The 18,892-nt window shown below is 40.7% G+C and overlaps 1 protein-coding gene across 5 annotated transcripts in view; it reads left to right on the forward strand.

Annotated features, from left to right (window-relative positions):
- Positions 1 to 8,303: 8,303 nt before the first annotated feature.
- Positions 8,304 to 18,892, forward strand: part of PUM2 (pumilio RNA binding family member 2) — a 93,918-nt gene continuing 83,329 nt past the window's right edge. For 4 of the 5 annotated variants that reach the window (XM_014782180.2, XM_014782197.2, XM_014782206.2 and 1 more), the window contains exon 1: positions 8,422 to 8,547. The gene's annotated coding sequence lies outside the window, so the exon portion shown is untranslated. Of the gene's footprint in view, positions 8,327 to 8,421; positions 8,548 to 18,892 lie in introns of those variants that run through there. The other variant, XM_014782184.2, reaches the window with a different exon arrangement.

Here is an 18,892-nt window from a genome sequence, read left to right on the forward strand (position 1 = left end):
AAGGGGGAAGGAAGCTCACAGCAGCTATGCACAGGCTAGTCGGGGCTCCTGCTTTGCTTTAGTACTGAGATAGGGCTCTAACAGACCAGGCTGCTACGATGGGACAAGCCAGGAAGCAAAGTGAATGTCACCATAGTTTGGTATCTTCCAGGACACTCTTAGTTGACAAAACAAGCTGAACCCCATGAGAGTGGAATAATCCCTTGCGTGGGTGGCATGGGCCTCGGCAAAGAATGTTTAGGAGGATCTCTACTGAGTGACCAGAATCTAGATCCTCCAACAAGAATCCAGTTTAGTACTAAGATCGTTCCCCTGACCACCATGGTTTCCTCTGGCTACAGAAAAGTAGCTTAAAACTATATCCAATACTCAAACTATAGCTCTGAAGGGAAGACACAATGGTCTGTGAGTGAGAAAGCTATGAAAAAGAATTCACTTGCACTAGCTCAAAGCAAAAAGAAAGTGTGCCGGGTCTGCCCATGGTAACAGTGAGTAGCAAAAAAAAAAAAGTGGCCATTCATTAGGCAAACATACTACAACAGGGGAAGAAAAGGAACATGGCACACAAAGACAGAGAACCCAGTCTGAGAGAAACCATAATGTAAGGACAAAGCTATCTCACACAAAAACTTATACACAAATGTTCACAGCAGCATTACTCATAATAGCTAAAAGATGGAAAAAACCCAAATGTCCATCAATTGATGAATGCATAAACAAAATGTGGTATATCCACACAATGGAATATTATTTGACCATAAAAAGCAATGAAGTACTGATGCATGCTACAGCCTAGATGAATCTTGAAAATATTATGCTAAGTGAAAGAAGCCAGTCACAAAAAAAAAACCCCACATATTATATGATTCCATTTATATAAAAAGTCTGGAATAGGCAAATCATCTATACAGATAAAAAGTGGATTAGTGGTTGCTTAGGACTAGGAGGTAGGAGGATGGGGATTGATAGCCTAAGGGTAGGTGTGTGGTTTCCTTTTGAAGTGATGAAATATTCTAAAATTGACTATCCTGATGGTTGTATGTATCTGTGGATATACTAAAACCCATTGAATGACACACATTAAATGGGTAAGTTGTATGGCATGTGAGTTATAGCTCAATAAATCTATTTAAAAAATAAGAACTAGCAATGTTGTCTAAAAGAGACTCATTTAAACAAAAAAATAGATACAGAAAAATTGACAATAAAGGCAGGGGAAAAGATTTTTTTAAAAAAAGGAACAATCACGTTTTCTGCAAATGCTTATGCTATAATATTTCATAACATGACTTCAATAAAATAAGTTCCAGAAGATGATGCATCAGTTCAGGTCCAGTTGGAAAAACAGAGACCACACTGGTTATTCTAACAGAGAGAATTTAACACAGGCAATTGGTTCAACAGGCATTCAAGAGATGACAAAAGAAAAAGGATCTATGGAGTAACACAGAGTTAGTAACTGCAGTAAGCAGCTGCCACACCTGGGAAATAACAGAAAGAGGGGGATGTTATGTGAACTTAGAAACAGAGAAGGAACCCCAGAGAGCTGGAACTTTGACCTCTGAAGAAGGGATGCCCTGGTTGCTCCTACTACCTCAGGACTTTGGAGAAGAGTCCCCAAGGAACTGGGCCTTAGTCCTCTGAGGAGGGGCACTGTTCAGCCACTGTTTACACCTCTGATGGGATACCATCAAGCTAGTTCTGATAGTGTGCAAAGAAGTTAGAAACTGGAACCAACCGTTACAGGTGGGCTGAAGTGCTGTTTGGGGATCATTATGACAGGAATAACATGCAAACTGAAAAAAGCAAGACAATCCCTCTCCCCCTTCTAATCTCTCTCCAAGTGCCCACAATTGGCAATGTCTACCGGGGAGCCAGCTGGTAAAGAAGTGTTGTTTGCAGAACCTCAACCTCACCATCACAAAGTTTGGAGCTGAAAGACAATAGATTAATAATCAGTACAGACGATGATAAAACATCAAAATGAGATGAAGAGGATGATTGGAGAGCTAAGGAAGCATTGAAACCAAAACCATACCATGACATTGCACCATTGCACAATTTGGCTGACAACTGAATTAATAACATGGTGAAAAGGCTGGATTTAATCATAGTCAATTCTGAAGAAAAAGACAAAGATATTAAAGCAGTTAGCAAGGAGATGATACATGTGGAGGACAAAGATGTTTCTTTTTTTTTTCCCTAAAATTCTTTTTGATAGTATCTTTACATTAGCTTTACAATAGTGATTGTACAAAATGTTTCTTTTTTGTGTGTGTGAGGAAGATCAGCCCTGAGCTAACATCCATGCTAATCCTCCTCTTTTTTTTTTTTTGCTGAGGAAGACCGGCTCTGAGCTAACATCTATTGCCAATCCTCCTCCTTTTTTTTTTCCCCAAAGCCCCAGTAGATAGTTGTATGTCATAGTTGCACATCCTTCTAGTTGCTGTATGTGGGACACGGCCTCAGCATGGCCAGAGAATTGGTGTGCGCCTGGGATCCGAACCCGGGCGGCCAGTAGCGGAGCGCGCACACTTAACCACTAAGCAACGGGGCCAGCCCCGTACAAAATGTTTCAAATAAGAATAATTGTTGTCCCTGAAGTAGAGAATCTATCAAAGGTAGATTTGAAAGAGAAAAAAATATTCAGAACTTTTATACCGAAAAATTTTCCTGAAATGATAAAAGAACTTAATTTTCAAATATCAGGGTTATATTGTAATACCAGGAAAATCTTTTAGAGACTGATTAACAATGAGACATGTTGTGGGTTAAGATACTGAAATTCCAAAGTAGAGAAAAAAATTCTTAAGTAGGTTAAAATCAAGTCAGCCTCAGACTTTTCCACAAGAGCAACGTCCACAAAGTCCTGAGGGGAAAAACAGCAAGACCCAAGAATAGTTGTTGCTTAAGTTTAAATAAAACAGGAAGGCATTTTCAAGCACAAAATAACTTAGGGAATATGAGGCTATCATGAAAGATTGCAAATGGACGCAAATTCTTTGTAGCTTCTCCTATCAAAAGATAAAGTCTGTTTCTTCACCTTGGAATCCAAGCTGGCCTTATGATTTGCTTTGGCCAGTGACTTGTAGTGGAAGGGACACTATATGAGTTCCAAGCCTCAGCCCCAAGAGGCGTTGCAGCTTCCACTCTCACTCTCTGCCACCATGTGAACAGGCCTGAGCAAGCCTGCTGGAGCAAGCCTACTGAGCAAGCAAGGTGCCTTGGCTGACCACTAGACCTGAGCCATGCAGCCCCAGCCCAGCCACCAGCTGACTGTATTTGCATAGGAGATCCCAGGAGACATCAGCTGAACCCCCCATGAAACCCAGCCCAAACGACCAACCCACAGATTGGGGATCTAGGAAATGATTGTTGGGGGTAGTTTGTAACCCAAGTAAAGGCTAACTGATACATGATGAGATCCATATAACCAAATCAAGATGAAGTCAGAAATGAAGATGTAAACAATAAATACATTTAAATATTGAAATTAAGACAAATCAATAGGGAAATGATGGATAAAAATAGAATGTAAATGTTAAAAACTCCGACAAAGTGAAAAATAATATAAGCAAAAAATTAGGATGTATGAGGAAGAGGTAGAAGGATGAGTGCTCATCTATCTTGATGATAGATGGTCAGAACTCAGTACTGACCAATACTGAAGCATATAGTTTGAAAAGTTACTCTGTCCTATTAATGCTTCTATCATTTTGTTTAACCTTTGAGAGACCTTTTATGAATCAATCTCTCTTGTGATGAAGAAACAAGCATCTGAGCAGTTCCTTCAGTTCTTTCTTTTATTAAATTCAAGTAAGACTAAATTCAACATTGTATTTTAAAAACAGCATGTGCAGATTGAGCCTATTCCTGTTGCGGCCACTCTACGTAGCTCTCTATCCACGCTTCTATCTGTAGTTATGTGTGTAATAATGGCGTTCACCAAATGTGGATATTAGTATTTCTGTGATATTACAATTGGGATGATTTGAACTTTTCTGTATTTCTTAAAATTTTTATAAAGGACTTATTTTTATAAAAACAACCAAGTTATAAAAAGAGTTTACAAGAAGTTTCATAAGCAGTCCCAGTGGAAAGGGGGCACTTGCACAGGAAATATTAAAATGGCCTTATGGTCTAAGATGTGATCTGTCTAAACTGGTGTTCTTGATGGCTACACATTATAACCATTGAGGAGCTTTTTAAAAATATCAATGTCCAGGCTTCAGCCCAGACCCATTAAATCAAAATCTCTGGGATGGGGTCTGGAAATTGATATATTTAAAATGTTTGGATTTTGATGCGCAACTCTGGTTGAGAACCACTTGTCTCAACAGGCCATATAGACACATTCCTAAGATGCAATGCATGTTGCTGGAAAGTCAGGGCACTCATTCTATCCTGTGTCTCCTCTAACCCACAGGAACATCCACAGGACCTCTTACTAGCAAAGAAGGAGAGAATGAGTACTCTGTAGGCTACTAGCAATCTTGGCCACAGTCTGGGTTCCCTTATGGTTGTAAGACACCTGCCAGCAGGAACTGGGGCAACATGCTTTCTTATTTACATCCAAAAGGATAGAGAGACTGGCTTTGTTCTCCTAGATGCTCTGAGTTGGCACCTCTTTGTGTCTCACTGGCTCAAAATGGATGGCACACCCATTACAGAATCAGTCCTTATCAAGTGAGATTGAATTATTGTGATTGGTTTACCAATGCTTCTTAAACTTTATTGTGTAGAGGAATTGCCCAGGAATCTTGTTAAAATGCAGATTCTGATTCAGTGGGTCTGGAGTGGGGCCAAGATTCTACATTTCTAACAAGCTCCTGGGTGATTAGAACGGCTGTCAGGCGTCAATTACAATGTCCACCTTAACTATCAAACACATCTGATATTTATAGCAGCTGAAGAGTGCATTCTTTCTTTGTAGGTACATCTACAAGAGAAGCCAATTATAATCAGAAGATGCTTAATGAGCAAGGCCAGATTGCAAAGCATTTGTGAAGGCACAGAAGCAAGAAACTGCTTGCTGTGGATGGGGAATCAGGAACTGTTTCTAAGCAGAGTCAGATCACTAAAGGATTGGGCTTTAACCTGTGTTCTGCAGAGCACAGAACCTCTAAGAGATTTTCCATGAAAAAAAGTCTTCTAGAGTCAAATTTGTTTGGGAAATGTTGCATACCATGTCCCTCTCTTGGATATTTACAATGCACATTTTGATTTATTTAAAGGTGCTATGAAGTCTGCTAGTAAAGAAGCCTTTTGTCAGAGACAATATCTCATAAACAGGATGGCCTATAAAATTTGAAGAGCCCAATGCAAAATGAAAATAAGGGGCCTCTTTTCCAAAAACTATTATGACTTTCTAGATGGTGTTGACCTAAAACAAATAAACAGCCAGTTATTTTACCAGCAAAATGGGTTTATTCTGGAACAGAAAAGAATTGCAATTCGGGACACGTGGTCTAAGGTCAACCACAGGCAAGTCCAGAGAAACAAAAGAGAGGAATGTTATTTTATGAAGTTGGGTGGGGCTGTTATAAACTGAAGAGTCCACTGGAGAAAACTGGGAGTTTGAAGTATAGTGGCTTTTCTATAATGGCTCAAGTATCGGTTCAGTGATGGCAGTCTCTCATTGGCTGAGCTGTTGCCAGGCAAGGAGGAATTTTTTACTTCCTTCTATTGGGGTAGTAAAGTAGTATCACTTCCTGTGGGAGGCGCAAGGTATGTCTCTTCCTGTTGGAGTCTAGTGTGCTCCAGGGCATGTGGGTGAGAGTTCTCTCTTCTGGCCTCCCAACTCCATTTTAAATGAGGTTTCTGTTTATTAATTTTCACAGTGGTGACAATAGAGCATTAAACCAGTTGCAGGACACTCCTAAAGCTTGAGGCCTTGTGCAACTGCTCAGGTCACATGAAGCTGCCCTGCATGGGGATGTTCGGAGTATTAAATGAGACAATGTATGGAAAGTGCTTTAGTGTTTGCATACTGTAAGCACTAAATATATAATAACTATGGTATACACAAACGAGAGTTAGGACTCTCGGTTGTAACAGAAACTCACTTCATCTAGCATAAGCAAAAAAGCAGAATTTATTATAAGGCTCCAGGCATGTGTTTCAGAATCAAGGGTTGAGGCAGCCAGCAAGGTACAGGAACAAAGGGGAAGAGAAACATCAGGATCTCCTTTTCTCTCTCAACTCCACTCTTCTCTATGGGTTCCCTGCCACGTGGTGGGACAAGTCAGCCCAGAGATCCTAGGTTCAAGACACTTCCCAGGGGGTGATTGGGATCTCTTAATCCCAATTCCGAATTCTGAAGGAAGGTCTCTGCTGGGTCCACCTATTTTCACCTGGACTAAGCAACTGTCTACAAAGACTCTTCTGCTATTATCAGCCCAATGGAGGAGGAAGGAGAAGGCAGGCAAAATATGTACATCCCAATGTCTCTCATACTTAACTTCATCATGGGATATTTCTTAAAGGAACATCTATTAGCATTGAAGAGAACACACTTGGGAAATGCAGTTGTGGGTAACAGGAAGCAATGAAATGGCTGAAGGAGAAGCATGAGTGCCAGGAATCAGGTTTTCACTTTAAAGATTTTATTTATTTTATTTTTTCCCCCCAAAGCCCCAGTGGATAGTTGTGTGTCATAGCTGCACATCCTTCTAGTTGCTGTATGTGGGACTCGGCCTCAGGATGAACGGAGAAGTGGTGCCTCGATGCGCACCCGGGATCCGAACCCGGGCCGCCAGCATAGCAGCGAGCGCACTTAACCACCAAGCCACAGGGCCGGCCCAGGTTTTCACTTTAGATGGCAGTGAGCAGAACTGACTGGAGGGAGGGAGACTGAACACAGGAAGGCTAATCAAGAGGCTGCTACAGAAATCCAGACCTGGAAAGCAAGCCTAGTATTAATGAGGATGCAGGGGAAAAGACTATCACCAGAAATATTTAGGAAGTAAAAATCTGCAAGGCTTAGCAAGTTACCTACATGAAGAGAGTGGTATAAGATGAGGAGACAAGGATGGTTCAAAGGATTCATTTGGGGTAACTGAATAGGTGGTGGCACCACCAACTGTTGAGATAATGCAAGAGTCGGAGGTGGGGGACGAGTGTGAATTCAATCTTGAACATGTTTGGTGCCAGGAAGAATATTCAAGTGCAAATATCTAGAAGCCTGAAATTTGGGCCAGAGGTAAATGCTTGAGATGGAATTCAATGTCATAGGCTTTTTGCTAAGAATTCAACACATGAAAACACCGAACTATGGCCCACCCACTGGGCGACAGCGCGGGCAAAACACACACGGTCCCTGCAGGTCCTTGTGGAGCTTAGAGTCGCCCAGGAAGATAAGCAAACTACAGGAACTCTGTTTCCGAAGCACAGAATGTCAGGAGAGCCAGGAGTCGTGCAAACCATGAACCAGTCGGACACAGCGCCAGTGCCCTACCACATTACAGCCGTGTGACAAGGAGAGGCCACGAGTTGGGTTTCAAGCCTGGAATCACCACTACCAAAGCCGGGGAGCCCGGCCGGCAGCGCGGGTCTGGAGCCTCTAGCTGCGGAGGGGAGTGCGCCTGGCGAAGGCGGGCTGCGGGTGCTGAAAATCAGCCACGAGCGGGAGTCACCGGCCCAGCAGGGGGACGACCTGAGTTTCCTTTCTGTTTACCCCAGCCAAGCGTTGCGGGCCGGCAATTTGCCTTGCTGGCTCCACATGCCCAGAGGGCAACGAGTAGAACGACAGTCCACTTAAGGGGTTCATTTTTCCAACCCAAATGCGTGTCCAGCGTCTTGCTGCAGGGAGAGGCTAAGGGTGAAACCTAAAGGCCTTGATTACTGTCCGGTTCCCATGGGTTCCAGCACCCCGGAAGCGAACTGCGAGGAGTCCCTCGCGGCGGGGGCGCTAACACCCGCACAGGCAGTGGGGGTAGTAGAACAATGAGCTCCGGGGAGGAAGCGGAGGGTAAGCGAATTCAGAAGTCGAAGCCCCACGCAGGAAGACAGAGGCGAACGCAGCATTCGGAACCGCAACTCCAGCGCCGCCCCACCCCGGCGCCGCCGAGCCCCAAACCAGCCGCGAGCCCGCAAGGTAAGGGCGGGGGACCGCACGCCGAAAGGACGGCCGAAGCGCGCGAGCGCAGAGTGCGTGCGCACGCGCAGAGCGCCCACCGGCTCGCGCCCGGAGCGCGGGAGAAGCGTCGGAAACCACAGAGGGGAGCGGCACCGCGGTGAGTGCTCCCCCTCCCCTTTCTCCCGGAGTGCCTTGCGCGCGCCCGGTGGGCGGGGGGGGAGGGGAGGCGGCGGTGGCAGCCATGTTGTTGTGAGTGTCTGTGTCTCACCCTCGGTACTTCGGTGGTTCGGAGGAGGAGGAGGAGGAGGGGGAGGAGAAGGAGGAGGTGGGGTGGGGGGGGAGGGAGGTAGGTGGAGAAAGAAGATATTGCCGCCACCGAAGGCGGAGAAGGGGAGGACGGCCAAGAGCGACGCCGCCGTGTGCCCAACGGTCGGTGTCCCCGGCTGAGGCAGCGCGGCCGCAGCAGCCCCGTAAGTCCCTCGGCGCTTGCTCCTTCTCCCCGCGCTCTGGCGCCGCAGGGGCTGGCTCCCCGGGCTTTGTGTTGCGGTCTCGGTGGGAGCAGCCTGCCGGCGGGAGGGCGGACGGGGCCTGCGGGCTGCCCGGGACGGCTGCGGCCTGGGGCCCGCTCGCACAATGCAGGGGGAGGGGTGCCGGAAGGGGGTGTGAGCCCGGCGCGGGGGGGGGGGGCTCGCTCTCCCGCTTCCTTCCCTCCCCCACGCCACAGCCTCGCGGCGCTGGGGCCCCCCCGGCGCTTCCTCGGTTCCGGTTTGGGTTAGAGACCGAGCTGTCCGTCCGCCCAGCGCTTGGGTTCGGAGAGGAGAGAGACCGGGTGGCTCCCGAGCAGCGTGCGCGTTGGAAGTGGGCGAGGAGGAAGGAGTGTGTTTATGAAAACAAGTGTGGGAGTCTCTAGGGCTCGAGTGTGTCCAGGGCAAGCTTGGGGTAGACAGGTGTGGGTATGAAAGGAACAGCGACTTGGGTTCGACTTGTTAGGTGCCATTAGTAAGGAATGTTGGGTTTTTGTTATTGGAACAGATTTCAATACTATGAAAAATATGTAAATTAAAACCAAAAAGATTAGAGGCTTCAAACATTTTAGAAATAGTTTTGTATCTGAATTGGGCCAAAGTTTGGGAAAATAAATTGTTTCAAGTTTTACGCCCAAACGTGTGTAAAAGTTAGTGCTGCTTCTGAGAACATAGCTAGGGAGAGCGCACTTCTCTTAGCTTTTCATTTTAACGTATTTAAACATTTGAGGGGGGAGTATTGCGGATATATTAGGTATAAGACAGTCGTGTCGGTTAAAATCAGGACTTAGTACTTTGTGAGATTTTAACTTAAGAAAACTGGTGACAGATTTTTTTGGTAAAGGTTTTTAGGGAAAGCTTTATTAGGAAAATGCTTTTAAACGCTTAAGAGAAATGTAATACCTGTAAAGGTATTGTATATCCAGAAAACAAGTTTAATAAAGGGTGTTACCTAGGTATTTTAAAAGCTTGTTTACTGCTTAGATTCGTGTTTAGTAGGTGAGTCTTCACCATGTGACCTGGAGTATTGGAGGATGATTTAAGGAATTCTGGCTAGGAATCCTGTTAAAAATACAAAGATAAATATTTTTAATTGGCTACGTTTCTGTTCTTAGGCTTTTAATATCCTGCTTTTTAAAAATGATTTGCTTCATCTGCACAGTCATCATAAATAGTTGACATTTCCCTTATTGCAAGAATGTCTTTAAAAGTCCAATTTTTGGTGAAATTAAGTTATTTAGAATTGTCTTTTGGTGTCCTTGAGGGCAGGTTTTTGTATGCAGAAAAGGTTTACACTTATTTAAAAAATTAGTTATATTTCAGAATCTTGGTTCTGAAGCTTTTAAGTTCAGGTTTTTTTAAGTTCATTTTTCTTATTTGCGCAAGTCTAGCAGTTTTATCTTTGAGTTAGATTTGCTATTAACAAACATCTTCAAACAATTTAAACTGTTAATTTTAATACATGGTTTTCTTAATTTGTCTGAGTCCAAAGTTCTCTTAGTTGTTTTCAGTATTTAGTAAGATTTCAACTTTTTTTAAGAAGTCAGAATTAATTACTACCATATTTAAATTGGTCTTACAAGATTGTCACTGTAATAGGCCTGTTTTTCTTAGGCATTACAAGTATGTAAGCCAAATAATGCAGTCTTAACACAGATAACTAATATTAGGATTTTGTTTCTCTAAAATTTTCCGTACTAGTTTATAAATCTTTCTGGTGTTCAAAGATAATTTGTCTTCCTGTGTAGGTACTTATCCAGTAGTAGTTGTGATCAGAGATTTGGGTGAGGTGTGCCATCCAAAGCGAATCTTCTCAGTGACCAGACTATCTCCTTTTTATGGACACTGACAGGATCTTCATAATTTTTGAGTGGAGGTTGGTTCCTGTCTCCTGGACTCAAGTTCTGCATACTTCCTAATTCAATGACGTTTGAACTTGATGGGTGTCTAAGATAGAAAAATATTTCATATTTTTTCATGTTCTTAAGACTTAGGGATATTTTAAATATCTGAATGTCTGTCTGCATCTCAAATGGCTTTGTCTGGTTTGCATTCACAGTTTGAGACCACTTTACTGAAAGGTGTGATTAAGATAAAAATTGTACTTAAAACTAAGTAAATTGATTTGTGATGTAATAGATTTCTTGCTGTTTTTAAGAAGGCATAAAAATAGTCTGACTTGCTCCTATTGTCCCACCTCCTCCCTCCTCCCTTTGATGGATTTCTAAGAAGGAACTGATCAAGTACTGTTCATCCCTTTTTCACTCTGGGAGTCTGCTCCCTGTGGAAAGCACTTTGTTCTGCTTCTTCATGAAGCCACTAGGGATCGACTCTGCCCCTTTCTGGAGGAGGACCATGATTGTCCAGTGCTACCTGTGACTGGGTTAAGATAATTATGGGGTGTGGTGTTAGGAAGCCCACTTGGCCTACGTCTAAATTATGCTTTCCAGTGTAGCTTTATTAGTAATAAAGGAGATATTTGGATTGCCATCAGTGTAACTCCTGTCTCTCTCACTTCTGAATTCTGATGTGGTAGAAAAAGTTTTCCTCAAACTCTGTCATTTAGAAGCTAATATTTTAATAGTGATTTTTATATTTAAAAATATATATATAGAAAATATTTTTCATTTAAAATTTATTGCTTTTGGGGGCTGGCCCCGTGGTGTAGCGGTTAAGTGCTCGTGCTCCGCTGCTGGTGGCCCGGGTTCGGATCCCGGACACCACCGATGCACCGCTTGTCAGGCCATGCCGTGGTGATGTCACATATAAAGTGGAGGAAGATGGGCACAGATGTTAGCTCAGGGCTGGTCTTCCTCAGCGAAAAGAGGAGGATTGGCATGGATGTTAGCTCAGGGCTGATCTTCCCCACACAAAAAAAAATAGGTAAAATTTTTTTGCTTTTGTAGTGGAAAAAGTGAATTTACAGAGAAATATTATTTTCAAGCTTTTGCAGTGAAACACTGTATAGAATTATTACATAAGTAGATGCACGATAAATGCTTTTTCTCAGTTTCAAGTAGCAGTATTTTTACAGACATAAGGTTAATGTATTTTTTTCCTTAGTGACTTTTTCTTCCAATAACTCGAAAGCTCCGACTTATTTATAAGTGAAAAATTAAGATGTGGTTAAACACAAGTGTCACCTTCCAGAGAATCATTTTAATTCTTAATGAAATTATGGAAATTTCTGTCTTTCGTTGACCTTTGTTTTAAATGAAGGTTTCATTTGACCCTTGCCTGGCTCTTTTTTATATTTTTCTAAAGTGCTTTAAAGAAATAAAAAGGATTGGTTGTTCAAGCATGTTGGCAAAAGGATAGTTTCTTTAGTATATTCCACCTCTACAAATTTAACTACTGTAATCCTGTCCATTTTCAGTTTACATATCACAGATTTTCATTTAACTTCTTGTTCTCTTACTATTTTCTTATGGAGAGATAAAAGAGTTTAGAGTGGAGTACTGGAAAACATCCAAATGTGTACACCTTATGTGCGTATCACAGGATTTCACTGTATCTGCCAAGTGCAGAAAAGAGGAAGAGGTGTGAAAGGAGAAGGGAGAAGGGGTGGTTGGAGTGTCAGAAAACTTTGACTGCAAATGGGACAGAAAAAAGGGACAGTCATTATCACCTACCTAGAGTGAAATGTATATTTAGACCATTAAAACCTCCAAAAATCTACTTCCTAGAAGGGATTGGTGAAATTGGCTATTAAATGACACTACAAAACCGTCTATTCAACACGTGCCTGGGAGAATAAAATCTGCAGCTGACTACCAAAGTACATAAAAAATGGTGTGGAGGGGAAGGGAAGGCTTTTTTACGTTATTTTTAGCCCAGGAAAAAAAAACAGTAAGTATGTAGAGAACCTAGTTTGAGGATAGATCTTTGTGATTTCTATTGTGGACATCCTATGTCAAGGGTATTAAGTTCTAGATCTCAAAGTGGTGACCTCTGATTTTAGGTACTGTTTCTGCAAGACTTATTAGGGATCAGTGGGAGATAGTCTTAACTGACTGTATAGGATGCAACTGGTTTTATTCATTCAGACGTTAAAGAAGGTAAAAGAGGGGTAGAGGCTGGCTGACCCTAAGTATAGGCCTTTGCTAGGCAGTCAAATGAGCCAAATTGTAGGTAGAGAAAAATATGGACTGTATTTATATTATATGATTTTGTTAAATACAAGAAAGAATTATATACAGATAGAGGAGCTACTTGCGTCTTCCATTTTGGTGACCAGGTCATTTATTAATATCTACATAGTATTTTATTAGCACTTTTAGCATGGTTAAATGCAAAACATTGTTTTCTAGGGTAAAACTCAGATCTTTAAACTGATTCAGCATAAACAGAATTAAGATTTGAAGTTTAGAGAGGATGATAGCTCCAGGTTTTGCCTACGGATGTTTTCTTGGATCACCTTGCAGTTGAAGTGTAATTGATTGCTTTTCATCCAAAGGAAAGTTTTAGGTACCTTTATTTACTCTCTGAATTGTGTGGCTCCTACAGTGCCAAAAGTAGGAGTACTCTAGGATTTGCCGAAGATAAATTGTTTGCTAATTTTTATTTTAAGTCTGGTTGAGAAAATATTCATAGAGTATTACTTGAAGAACATTGAGTCCGTTTGTTACTCTGGATATTCTAAGTTGTAACCTTTAATCAAGCTAGCGTATTAGAAACTTGTCCACATTTTTTGACGTTTGCAGGCCTGTTGTGTGCCAGACTGTCCTTAGATGTTGGTTGTACATGATTCTTGTTCTTAAGGAGTTTATAGTAAGGTGGAGAGGAACATGATTAAACCTGTGATTACAGTGCAGTACGCTAAATGCCACGGAGGTGGTGTTACAACAGTGCTTTGGACTCACATAGGTAGAGGGGTCGGGAAAAGCTTTCCATGAGAGGTAGAGGTGAGTCTCAAAAGACTTAGAGAAGTTAATTTAGTCAAGAGATGAGTGAAATGGCATTCATCCAGAAAGATTAGAATGTGTAGCGACCCTGATAGGGGAGAATGGCAAAACTTAAAGTGGAGGTAGGGAGGAGAACTGAAAAGATGACTGGAGAGATAGGTAGGGGCCCATCAGATTTAAGGGCCTTATCTAATTTGGACAATCCTGGGGACCAGCCCCCGTGGCGGAGCAGTTAAGTGCGCGCGCTCCGCTCCGCTGCTGGCGGCCCAGGTTCAGATCCCCGGCGTACACCGATGCACCTCGTGTCAGGCCATGCTGTGACTGCGTCCCACATACAGTGGAGGAAGATCGGCCGGATGTTAGCCCAGGGCCGATCTTCCTCACACACAAAAAATAATAATAATTTGGACAATCCTGAAAGACTTTGGAAATCCAAGATTATAATTTAGGAAGATTTGGACCACATTGTCCAGGAACCCTTACAGAATTACTATGGAATTGCTTTCCCTGATTGTTTTAGGAGTTAGGTACATGACTTTCCTTGAGGGACTGACTATAAAAATGAGATTATGAAACCTTGGATCTGTTAGGAGAATGTCATTGAAGATATTTTCTATTACAACTCTGTGTCCTCCATACTACCTGATATAAGAAATTTCTTTAAAGCTTAGTGCTAGAAATAAGGTTGCCTCCAAGGAGTTGGTATGATTTCTTTCTATGGATAGTGAGAATTGTATGTTTTCCCTCCTTTATCTTTGTATCTTCTGAAGTTAAACTTTGAGTTTACTGTTTTTGTTATTCAATATTTGCTTTGTTATTTTCCTAAGATTAGTTTTTGTTTTATTGTGTATATTTCTTATGAGATATATAGAAGTGTGCCTTCTTCCAAAAATTTTTATTTAAATGAATATAGCGTAAATTTCATTTAAATTATACTGAAGAATATTTCTACCACAGACCCTTTTTTTGGTATACGACTTAATATTCCTGGAAACTAACATAGATCTGGTTTCTCTTTTCAGACACTGCAGTCTAGATGTTTGGTTATTTTGTTGTTTTCTAAGCAGCAACTTAGAATATTATTTTGTTTTTTATTTGTTTATTTATTTTGGTGATGAAGATTCGCCCTGAGCTAACATCTGTGCCAATCTTCCTCTATTTTTTTGTATGTGGGAGGCCACCACAGCATTGCTTGATGAGTGATGTGTAGGTCTGCCGAGGATCCAAACCTGCGAACCCCAGGCCGCCAGAGTGGAGCACGTGAACTTAACCACTATGCCACTGGGCCAGCCCTAGAATATTTTTTTAAACTTCAGTGTACTTAGGAAATTGGTTTGGTCATCTCACTTAAAGTTATTGGGAAACAAATGATCACCAATTCAAGGTTTCTTCTTGAATATTTGAGGAACTTTAAAAATCACAATTCAGGGGCCGGCCCTGTGGCGTAGTGGTTAAGTGCTCGCGCTCTGCTGCTGGCAGCCCGGGTTTGGATCCCAGGTGCGCACCGATGCGCCGCTTGTTGGGCCATGCCGTGGTGGCGTCCCATATAAAGTGGAGGAAGATAGGCACGGATGTTAGCCCAGGGCCAGTCTTCCTCAGCAAAACGAGGAGGATTGGTGTGGATGTTAGCTCAGGGCTGATCTTCCTCACAAAAAGAAAAATCACAATTCATATTCATCATCCAAAAGATTCCTTTTATTTAATTCAAAGACTTGTACAGCTCATATATTTTTTCTTAGACTATTCATAATAGTCATAATAAACTAAACATTTTAAAACTTTTAACTGTTATAAGTTATGGCTTTTCTTAGACAAAAGTTAAGAAAATTGAGCTATGTTATACAACTCATTCATTTTTCTTTGTTTTCTGGAAATGACTAGAAATACTGCTTCTCAAAATAATCTTTTGTGTTAACATATTTACAGAAAAAAGTTATAATACTGGGTTAAAGTTAAGCAATTTTAATTGTAGGACTTCTCAGAGCCTTTACTATGCTAATGACACAGAGAGAATGAATTCCAGAATGACCAAGTGGTCAGCTTGCAAAAGAACAAGTGGGTGCTGGGGAGCAGCATATCTTAAATGTATTAGACAAGGAGCCTCTTATTTCAAAGAACTTTGTGAGTTGGTGATTAAGGAACACGCTTTGGAAAATTCTGGTCTAAAGAAAAAAATCCGTATAAAACTGCATTGAAGTCTGCTGTTTATTTTTTCCAGTTGTCTCAGACCATGCATTCAAATGGCTTCCTTTAATTCTCTGTTACAACCTAATTAACATTTCTTAAGTTATTTCTCCTTGGTGCTGTATTGATTCTAATTGATAATGTGTAACAATTGAAAATTACTAGATAGCCATATGAGATAAGTCTTCAATTGTTGGACATTCAACCTAGTACTAATATGAACTGAAAATAACACAAGATCACTTGTACTCTCTTCTGTTAAAAAGCCTCTAAACTGTAATGCCTTTAAACTGTATTAATATAGGGCTTTTTCAGAAAAACTTTAGTTTGCTGACTTCAGCGAGCCTTACAACACAGAAATACAAAGATAAAGCCAGCAGCGCCTCCTCTCCTGCTAAAGTTAGATGTTTATTTTTTCATACTCAACACAGTCATATATATATTGCCCCTCTTCTTTTTTTTAAACAAAAATGGGATCATATATGATACACCTTAGGCAACTTGGTATTTTTATTTAATGTCATGGACATTTTACTGTATTACATATAACTGAATAAATAACTTGTAATATTTAGTGCACGGCTTTTTTTTTTTTTTTTTTTTTGGTGAAGATTGGCCCTGAGCTAACATCTGTTGCCAGTCTTCCTCTTTTTTGTTTGAGGAAGATTGTCGCTGAGCTAACATCCGTGCCAGTCTTCCTCTGTTTTGTATGTGGGACGCTGCCACAGCGTGGGTTGACAAGTGGTGTGTAGGTGTGTGCCGGGGATCCAAACCCGAGAACCCTGGGCTGCTGAAGCGGAGCATGTGAACTTAACCACTATGCCACTGAGCCGGTCCCAAGTGCATGTCTTTTTATTTTGCTAAACCATTTTTCTGTAGTTCTGTGTAGGTTGTTCATTTTCTCTTTTTGAACTTCTACAATCAATGTTGCAGTAACTATTGTTGTACAGTTCATTCTTTCATCTTGGTGCTTTTTATGTAAATTCCCAAAAGAGAAATTACTGGGTCAAAGAATTTTATATTGATTTTTAAACAGAAAAAAAAAACGTTCACTCATTATCGTGGGTCATTAATATTCTAGAAAGCACTGATATTTCAATTTCATATATAATCTCATTTAATCTTCACAATAGCCCTATGAAGGAGACATTGTTATTCTCATTTGCATATGGGGAAATAGGACCAGAGAGTTCAAGTAGTATGAGTTAATTCAATTAGTTGGAGACAAACATGGAGCTGTATTTTAGGTCTTTCGATTCTGGTTTCTGTCACACCATGATGAATGATACAAATTTTTTTAGTTAGAAAACCATTTGTGGGTGTATTCCTTAGCCATAGGCGGTACGGTGATGTATAAGAGTCTCATTCCTGTCTGCATAGGGAAGCATTACCTGTAGAGCTTAAAAAAAATACTAATAAAAATCTATGCCTCTCTCCTTGCCCAGACTAATTCAGTTAAGTCTTGGATAGGTGGGATCTGAATAATTGTAGTTTTTAAATCTTCTACCTAGATTCTGATGTACTGTGAGGGTTTGAGAACCAGTGACCTAAAATCAGGTTACTTATATTCCTGAGGGGCACATGAAGAGTTTCCAAAATGTTAACACATTTCGTTTTCTAGTTATCAGTGAACAGATCCTCACTGTGCTAAGAAAGGCATACCTCTGATCCATCCCAAATCTTAATGTGTGGTGTGTTTTACCCCAGGTGGTTAAACCTTCAGGGCATCAAACTTAGAGTTAGCATCCTTTAGTGATCTTTCTTATTCACATTGCTGTTAGGAGTAAAATGTCATATATAACTGGAGTATTTTGGCTTCCATTGGGATTTTCGAAATTCAGATCAATGATAGTTTTGGGTGGTAGGAGTAATGGCAATTGTTTTTAACCAGTTCACCTTTTCTTCCCTAACCTATTGTCAAAGAATACTTAGAAAGCAAAGAACAATACTGTGAAATACTTTGAAAGCTAGAAATATGTAAATCACATTTGTCACAGAATACTGTCAAATATATTGTGGAGTTTAAATGTATGATTTTGGTTGCCTCCAATTTTTTACATTTTAAGGAATATATCAAAGAGTAGGGTAGAACTAACCTAGATGAAATGGTTACCGAACTAAGTTCTAACCACATAAGTTCAATTCCTTAAAATCAAGTGATGAGAGAATATTTAGATCTACAAATAGGATTTTGCTTTTTTAAAACCCAGTGTCATGAAGGTGTGGCTAGAGGTGTTTACTATAGTAGCTATTGGGTATACCTGTAAATTCCTTTGGATTGCCTTAAAAACCCTTAGAAGTTTACAAATAAGACTAGAGTGAGAATATTTTTCTTTTAAAAGATGCTTGGTTTATTGAAAAGATGTTTTTGTTATGTTTCTTTATAATTCATGATACATAGCTTATACATAGGTGTATTTATGAAATATTTGAGTTCTACTATATATAAGGCCATTGATTTCCAAGCTAACTTAACTATAATAAGAACTATATGAATAAATGTGTTCAGTGATTTTTAACATGTATTTTAAATATTTTCAGAAATATAACTAACAAGTGGGAAATATTCAAGGAGTAAAGAACTATAAAATGTGAAATAAAAGTCATGGGTACCCTTTTCCCAAGTGTGACCACTTTTAACAGTCATGTCGCTGTTGCTGATTGTCTTCCATGTATACGTATATATTTTGCTTGTTTCTTGTTTTTACAAAAACAGGATGATAGAAATAGACTGTATTCACCTTGTCTTTTCACTTAGTATCCTGGAATTTTTTCGATATATGCATAAGTACCTCTATCTCATGCTTTTTAATAGACTCATGGTTGATAATTTTATCTTTTCCTTCTTCCATAATACAGTATCCTTACTATCCTTCCTTTTAATCTCCTCCCTTGTAACTGTTAACATTTCATGGAACACTGGCATAACTAGAACAATTTGCAAAGTTATGTTACATGTTTGTTCTAATTCTGATTTAGAGAAGTTTTAAATTAAATCTAATGGATAAGATGGTGTTACTAATATATTGAAAAATGGCAATTAAATGCCATGGGAATTAAGAAAAAGATTGCTTAGGGTACGTTTTATTGGAGTAAGTGGCATTTGAGCCAAACTTGGAGGGATTTGTAGGATTTGCACATGAAGAGATAAATAGTGAAGAGCTGTCAAGGGGACTGGAATGGTGTAAACAAAGGGAATGTTG

Source organism: Ceratotherium simum, chromosome 11 (genome assembly GCF_057802395.1).
Source record: "Ceratotherium simum simum isolate JZ-2026a chromosome 11, ASM5780239v1, whole genome shotgun sequence".
NCBI lineage: Eukaryota > Metazoa > Chordata > Mammalia > Perissodactyla > Rhinocerotidae > Ceratotherium > Ceratotherium simum.